We start from the raw sequence: 8735 nt of genomic DNA, 5'->3' as shown, positions 1-8735 counted from the left end.
AGACGGGGTCTTGCTCTTGCTGAGGCTGGTCTCGACCTCCTGAGCTCAAGTGATCCTCCTGCCTCGGCCTCCCAGAGTGCTAGGATTACAGGTGTGAGCTACCACGCCTGGCCAACTCAACTATTTTTAAAAGACAAACTGATAGGTGTGCTGAAACCATGAAGCCGTGACACATGATGCTACCGCAGAGCAGTGCTGTACCTTTCTGGTTTGGGCTGCTCCAAGGGATGCTGAAGGCACTCAAACTTATTCTGGGTGAGAAAAATTAGTTAGTCATGGGTCAAAAAGACTAACCTGGCAACAAACTAACAACCTCGGCAGGAAGAGATCTCTTGTAAGTGTCAATACTTTGGTGTAAAGACAGGAAGCTGGAAAATACATTGTGTTTAAAATTTTTTTCGTTCCCCCTCACATAGTGAAAACTCCCTCTCCCTGAAAGCTTATCTGTTCAAACTCAAGTACTTAAAAATTAAAACAGCCAAACAGAAGCATGGAAAAAAGAAAACCAGATGGAGAGGGTAGCCTGGGCCAGTAATGTCACTTGGTGTGGATGACTGAGGTGCTGAACATGAGTTTTGGGGTTTTTTTTCCCCTTTTATTTCCCCCTTTCTCTTCAGAGAGGGGATCTAAAGTAGCTGGTGTGTCCAGTTTCATGAAGGCTGCTTCAAAAGCATGGCTGAAGGAATTTTGGAAACTGGGCACAGGAACACGATCTGAGTTATCACTCTCCCCAAAGCTGTCCACAGGGGCAGGAGGAACTAAACTGTTCTCATCTTTCTTTGGAGCAGTTTTGGGCCAAACATCTGCTTTTGCTTTCCCAACCCTCAGCATCTGGGCATAGGAAGGGAAGGGAGAGTCTTCTTCCAGACTCCCAATGCAAAATGAGGGACTGCCCTGAATGACAGTGGGTGACAGAGGGGAAAGCAGAAAGTCTACATGGGAGCCTTCTAAGAGGAGAAAGGGAGAGGGCCCTATGGCCCTTGGTGCTGGTGGGACCCAAATCAGAATTGGAGGAGCAGGTACAGGAATCGAAGGCAGGAAACTGCTATAGATTCTCTAGGGGAATGTGCACTTCCGGTACTTGCCCTGTTTCTTGTTCTCCTTCATCTCAAAATCCTGTGCTCTTGGTGGTGTTCCTCCTGAGCCTTCTTTTGGTGCTGATGCTTCCTCTTAATGTCATCTGAGAATATCTCTAGTGTTTCCTAAGAGGCCAGGGGAGGCTGCAGTGCCAGTTCACAGATGCTGAACTCACAGGTGAGCAGCAAGTGAGTAAGATATCTATGATTCCGTCGAACATCCTCAGACATGGAGTACCCAGCGATCTCCACAACAGTTGCCGGGATCTTCCCAGGGCTGGGCTCCATGTTGCTATGCTCCTGCACAGGGCAGTGCACATTCACAAGGTGCAGGAGCTTGTGCTGCCCATACTCTACTTGGTGAAAGTAGTAACAAGGATTGCTGCTCAGGTGTGTGAAGCCTAGCTTGGTGACGGGTTGCTGCTTGGTGGGCTCAATATAAATAGTCCCTTCCCAAAAATTGTCATGTGCTAACTCTGAGTAGTCACAGGCCTGGTTCAGATACTGCTTCCTTGTCCTCTACTGGAGGGAAAGCAAAAGGACTAGAAGGAGTGTATGGAAGACAAACTTCTGTTGTTTCTTCATCAAAAGCAGACAGATACTCTAGCATACCCTTCCTGGGTTGAAAAACAGACTCCTTTGCCAAGGGAGCCATCAGCACCAATAGTTCCAGAGCAGCCATGACACCGGTGACCTCTCTGCTTCCAGCCAATCGTGATAGAGCCTCCTCCCCAGTCTTGAGTTCCTGGATAGCTGCCTCAATAAAGCAGGACTCGGGAGTATGCTTCTCCTCTGCCAGTTGCTGCTCTAGTGCTACTTTCTCTTCCAGAACTACTTGATGCAGCACCTGTTCCTTAGAGGCCAGCAGCAACTTGATGGTTGTGCTGTTCCTCTTCTAGATGAACAGAATGATCTATTCAGCCATTTGGATTTGGGCAAGGCCACCAACCCCTCTTTCTCCCTCTTCATCAGCTGCACGGTAATGATATCACCAATAACAAACCGATGTGACTTGCAACTACACTCTTGAGATCCTTCTTATGCACAGAACTATAACAGATGGGGCCTTTAATCCAGGTCTTCTCACTCAGTGAAACATAGTGCAGGGTGCAGGCCCCGCAGATGTGTCCACAATGGGCTATCTTGGCTGCAGTAGGTGGATAGAGACATATTGGGCAAGACACCATTGCATGGCTACAAATGTGCACGTGTTTCACAAAGTCCCAGTTGACTAAAGTATCAGGATCAGCAAATGCCAGGTTCGGTGCCTCATGCCTGGAACCCTAGCACTCTGGGAGGCCGAGGCGGGAGGATCGCTTGAGTTGTTCAAGCATCAGCAAAATGAACTGTGTCGTCTTGGTTTTCAGACACCACATATTGGCAATTGGCCTGTAAAAAGAGTTCCTTGTTGAAAGGCTTATGTCCCTACTTGTTCCTTTTTCCCCAGCTGCCGTGTCCATTGCCTTCAAAGTGACCCACCTGACCATGGGATTCAAAAGTGAAATTCAACAAGTGGCTCAGGTTGATCTTCTTAGGACCAGAGAACCGGGCAGGGCTAAATTCTGCCGATTGAGCCTCTGCTACCTCATCTCGTCTTCCACCGTTAAAATAAGAGCTAAAGAATTTGCTGCTGCCCCTTGGAGGAGGCATCTTGTTAAAAGGTTTGCTTTTCTGTGACTTGGAGCGTGGGGTCTGGTTGTTAAAACTTTCGTATTAGGGGGAGGAAGGTTCACGTCTGCGATTATAATGCCTGGATCCACTTGGGTTCTTTCTTCACTTTTGGGTTTAGGCTCGCAGGCAGGGCCCCGCCAAGGTGGAGCAGGGCTGCTGTTGCCCTTTGCTGCTTCCCGAAGAGCTGGAGCAGCTGCTGGAGCCGCTGTTTCTTGTCTATGTCGGAGGTGGTGGCTGCGGCGTTGGGAGAGGTCTGCGGCATCAACTGGACTTTGGCGGCGATGGCAGTCTGAGCGGGCACTGGGGGGACCCAGGCTCATGGTGTCTGGGGCCAGCGGGGGTCTTTGGTGGCAGCAGTTCTCGGCCTTCATGGCAACACTTTTCCCTGTTTCCTTCCTTGGCTTTTCAAACTAAAGGGACAAACAACGGGTGGGGCTGTTGAGCTGGGCAGAGGCAGTGACCGAGAAGGAGGACAAGGATGGGGCTGGGGGTCTGGCCAGGCCTGGCAGGGCAGAGGCGGGGAGGGCAGGGATGGGGATGTGAGGGAGGGTGCTCAGAGAGGGTGCGTGAGCCCTGCCCTCAGGCCGGAAATGCTCTCCTGCCATGGGGCAAGAGACTTTATTTTAATTGTGGTTAAAAAATTTCATAACTTAGGCCAGGTATGGTGGCTCACGCCTGTAATCCTAGCACTCTTGGGAGGCCTAGGTGGGAGGATGGCTTCAACTCAGGAGTTCAAGACCACCTGAGCAAGAGCAAGACCCCGTCTCTACTAAACATAGAAAAATTAGCCGGGCGTGGTGATGCGCACCTGTAGTCCCAGCTACTCCGGAAGCTGAGGCAGGAGGATCGCTTGAGCCCAAGAGTTTGAGCCCAGGAGTCTGAGGTTGCTGTGAGATAGGCTGACGCGACGGCACTGTAGCCCAGGCGACAAAGCGAGACTCTGTCTCAAAAAAAAAAAAAAAAAATTAGTAGGGTCTCTGTAATGAAAAAATAGTTATTGTGAACAGATTAACAATAAATCTGGCCTTAATGATACTGGGATGTGAGTACTTTATTGAAAAAAAAAAAAAAAAAGACATTATATTAAGTGAAAAAAGCCAGACACATACCACAAAATTTACCCATTTAAAGTGTACAATTTAATGCTTTTTAGTCTATTTGCACTTGTGGCACCATCACCACCATCTAATTCCAGAGCATTTTCATCGTCCCAAAAGAAATTTCATAATTATTAGCAGTTGCTCTCAATTCCCACCTGCCCCCATACCCTTGCAACCACTTACATACTTCGTGTGTATGGATTTGCCTATTCTGGGCATTTCATATAAATCGCATCATACAACTCGTGGTCTTTAATGACTGGCTGATTGTACTCAGCATAATGTTTTCAAGGTTCATCTATATTGTAGTATGTGTTAGTATTTCATTCCTTTTTATGGCTGAGTAATATCCCATTGTACAGATATGCCCTACTTTGTTTATCCATTCGTTGGTCAGTGGACATTTGGGTTGGTTCCACTTTTTGGCTATTATGAATAATGCTGCTATGAATATTTGTGTACACATTTTTGTGTACACATATGCTTTTAATTCTCTTTGCTACCTACCTAGAAGTGGAAATGCTGGGTCATATCATAACTCTAACTGATTGAGGAAATGTCAAACTGTTTTCCACATGGGCTGCACCATTTTTCTTTCCCACCAGCAATATACAAGGGTTGTAATTTCTTCACATTTTTGTTTATATTTATTTTTTTCCTTTTCTAAACAAAAATTATTGCCATTCTAGTGGGTGTGAAGTAGTGTCTCATTTTGGTTTTGATTTACATTTTCCTAATGACAATGATGTTGAGATTCTTTTCACCTGCTTATTGGCCATTTGTATATCTTCCTTGTAGGAGTATCTATTCAGATAATTTGCTCATTTTTAATGGGCTATTTTTTCTTTTTATTATGTAATTATAAGTATTTTTATATATTCTATGTACAAGTCTCATATCAGATATATTTATAAATATTTTCTCCCATTCTATGGGTTCTCTTTCACTTTCTTGATAGTGTCTTTAGAAATACAAAAGTTTCTAATATTGATAAATTAATATTATGTACTAATTCCTTGGCCACTTGTGCTTTAGGTGTCATATCTAAGAAACCCTTGCCTCATGTAAGGTCATGAAGATTTGTACCCATGTTTTCTTCTAGGGTTTTTTAACTCCTAAGTTTTAGCTCTAAGTTTGGGTCATTGATCCATATGGAGTTTATGTGTATGGTATGAGTTAAGGGTCCAGCTTCATTATTTTGCTAGTGCATACCTGGTTGTCCTAGCACTATTTGTTGAAAAGACTACTTTTTCCCCATTGAAGAGTCTTGGAGTATAAATGTCTATTTTTTAACGGAAAATGATTTTCATCTTAAAATTCTATGACAGCCCAAACATGCTTATGTTAAATATTAGAGTAAAATATACAAGGTCTCGAAAACTTCCTCTTATGAATTCTTTCTCTGGAAGTTATTGGAAGTTTCGCTCTACTAAAATGAAGGGGTAAATGAAGAATGTCTATTTTTTAACGGAAAATGATTTTCATCTTAAAATTCTATGACAGTCCAAACATGCTTATGTTAAATATTAGAGTAAAATATACAAGGTCTCAAAAACTTCCTCTTATGAATTCTTTCTCTGGAAGTTATTGGAAGTTTCGCTCTACTAAAATGAAGGGGTAAATGAAGAAAGAGAAAGACACAGTGTAAGTCCAGAAAACAAAAACTCCAGCTGCAGGGGATGGTAAGGGGAAGTCCCAGGAGGACCGTCATGTTCCAGGCCATGAGAATAACTTTGTAGCAGGGGAACAGAGAGCTCTGAGAAGGCAATCTTCAGGGGGAATATGGAACCAGCAGATTTTTAGATGGATCAGAGTATTTGGAAAAATTATTAGTAGGTATTCTGCAGAACTGCTAGAATACCTGAAGAAAAATAGCATTAGAAATAATGAAATACTGAAGCAGTTATTAACTTCAGGAAAAAATTCAAAAGACTAACAATAATATACTACTTTGCTTAGCAGCAAATAATAATTGGCATAGTCATAATCCTGTATACCTGGCTAATGATTTAACGAAGAATTGTGAGAGAAGGGTTGAAGGAGGTGAAGGATCAAGGGGTGAAGTGGGGAAGTCATAAAAAGCTAAATTCTCAACCATTGCAAAAGAAAGCTGATAGATAATATCTAAAATCATTAAATAGCTCTTTAGCCATATTATTTAGATAATATAATGTAGAAACCAGAAGAAACAGCTAAAATCATAGAAAATGATTGCTTCTCGGGAGGGTGATGGGGAACAGTGGGGCAGAGAACTGCCTTGGTATTATTTTATGTTTAACTATTGTGGGTATTACTATGAGAAGAAAAACTGTGATTCATTAACTCCCAAGTGAGCAGGAACTACAAAGAGATCACCACCTCATAATGTGGCCCAACTGCAAACTTAGACTTCACCTTTGGTTATCTGAGCTTGGACTCTATGAGGGTAAAGTATATGGCAGAGAGGGAAGGGCCTTGAGCTTTCTAGATGCCAACCTCTGATGATGTGAATTAATGTGTGCAGGTGGCTTTCAACTGGCCAGCTAATTTCTGCAATGTAGGAAATGACTGTAATTTCTGTTTCTGCATCTGGCCTCAAAAGAGAAAGTGGCCCCAATTGCCTATTGAATTTATGGAGATGAGATCTCAAGTATCTTAGGATAATTGTTGGATGACGGGACAGCCTTTGCCAGAAAAGCAATTTTAGTACTTTCCCCTCTCATAAGGTACTTTCAAACAGTTTTTCTATTTAAATTTTTTAAAGTACCATACCTTAAAAAAACCTCCATTCTCACTGTAACTGGCTTCTCTTTGTTAATGCATTTTAGCTCCCATCCTAGTCTACACTTTCACCAAAACAGGGTTCTATGTAGCTAGTTTCCCTTCTCATTCAGCCTGCTTTACAGTTATGCGTTTGTCTTTCTACCTAGGTCCCAAGTACATCTCCTGTTCATGATCCTCACGATAGGTTTCTGTGCCCCCTTTTCTGTTCCTCGTATCTTTTATCACCTCCCTAAACCATTTTTTGTGGTTGTTTTGCTTTGCATTCCCACATTTTGCTCTCCATTGTCCATTCATTTAAGAAGTATTCATCGAGCTGCTATAATATGCATTAAAACATGACATTCCCTGAGACACAGGCTCTTAACAGTCTAATTGAGGTGACATACAAATGATGAATAGAAATAGTAATTAACTATAGTTAATGATGTAATGACAAAATTATTTCTATACACGATGAATGCTACAGGATTAAAAAATAAAGGTAATACGTGCTCATTGTAGGAAATTGGCAAAGTACAGAATGTATAAAAAAAAGGATATGAAAATTGAGTCAGACTGTCTAGGTTTCCATCCTGGCTCTATCCTTATTAGTGCTATAGCCTTAGGCAAGTTGCTTAACCTCTCTGAGCCCCACTTTCTTTACCCATTAAATGGGGATAATAATATTATTTCCCTACCTCAAAGGGTTAATAAGCTTACCATAGAACCTAGCAAATGTAAGTGGTAGTCGTCGCAGTTGTCATTACCACCAGCATCAGCTTTTTGGTACATGGCCTTCAAATGTTTTTTCTGGCATGTATTTCATGATTCTTTAGTGTGGTTTGACTTGTTTTTCTCCATGTTCCCATTTTTCCCTGGTTTGTGCCTTATTTTCTAAGCTTGTTAATGTCATTTCGCTTTCTTTAATGTTTTCTCTAATTTCTCCTGTTTTTCTGCCTGTAATTTTCCTTTTCTTCCATTATTTGACAAGTAGTCTGACAGTCAAAAAATATTTACTGAGCTGCTGCAAAGTGCAGGGATTGTGTTAAGTCCCAGGGAGACTGGAAATAGAAGGTGAAAAAATTCATTATTTTTCAGCAAATTTGCTTAGATAGGGCGACAGATCTAGGATAGGAAACTAGGGACCAGGGCCCTAGTGCCTTGCTCTGTCACTCTCCAGGTTGTGTAACCCCCTTCACTTTCTCATTTGTACAATGGGTACATGAATGTCTGCCCTGCACATGGCATTAGGCTGTGAATCATGAATGTCAATGAGCTTTGTAAACTAGATGCATGGAAGCAATGACAAATACCCGGGTTTAGAGAGAAACTGGTTCCTACCTTCTTTGTTCTTATTTCTTTTATTTTTAAATTTCTTCTTGAAGAACATTTTAATTACCTTCACTCACTTTGTGGAGAACAGTTGAATTTGATCAGAATGACCCTTAAGCCCAAACTGGCTTAATATACTAACCCAGCTAAACATTTGGTGTTGTAAATATTATAAAAATGAAATGCCCTCTATATAAACTAGCTGGAATCCCCCCACCAGCTTGTCCTCCATACACAACGGGAATTCACTAGCCTTTGGTCTGGACTGAAAAACCAATGCATTATTTAGAGTGGAGATTAATTATTCTGAGACATTTTACAAACAGAAATATCAGGTGAAATCAATATCCGCTTGGATTTTGCCAGGTTTTAAAATTTACTTTTTCCTTAGGATTCAAGAAAATCAAATAAAATTCTCCCATTATTTTTGTCTTCATAAAAAAATCATATTCATATAATGTCTTAGATTTTGTTTTAAAATATACAGAAATATAAAATGTTGGGAGGTTATATTAAACAATAATAGCAAAGTTGATAATCATTGAAGCTGGGTGATTGGCTATGGAGATTCATTACTTGTTCTTTCTACTTTTGTGTATGCTTGAAAATTGACATAAGAAAAAAATAAAAATGAAACAAAGAGTTCATATTCACTGTTTGTTGCAGTTTGTTTATATGGGCATTTTCATGGCCTAAGAATTTTGATTTGTTAATTGGGAAATATATAATATCATGTGGAATTTTGAACTTTTCTAAGCATCTCAGATTTGTTTTTATTTTACCGAAAACCCTGTAAGGGGCATGATTGCCTTTT

General features: G+C 41.5%; 1 pseudogene; it reads right to left on the bottom strand.

The window, feature by feature from the left end:
- Nucleotides 1-537: 537 nt before the first annotated feature.
- On the bottom strand, nt 538-3009 carry LOC105827237 (annotated as a pseudogene).
- Nucleotides 3010-8735: the final 5726 nt, after the last annotated feature.

Source organism: Propithecus coquereli, unplaced genomic scaffold (genome assembly GCF_000956105.1).
Source record: "Propithecus coquereli isolate 6110/MARCELLA unplaced genomic scaffold, Pcoq_1.0 Scaffold99, whole genome shotgun sequence".
Lineage (NCBI taxonomy): Eukaryota > Metazoa > Chordata > Mammalia > Primates > Indriidae > Propithecus > Propithecus coquereli.
The sequence above is the reverse complement of the archived record's forward strand: the minus strand, read 5'-3'. Positions and strand labels throughout refer to the sequence as shown.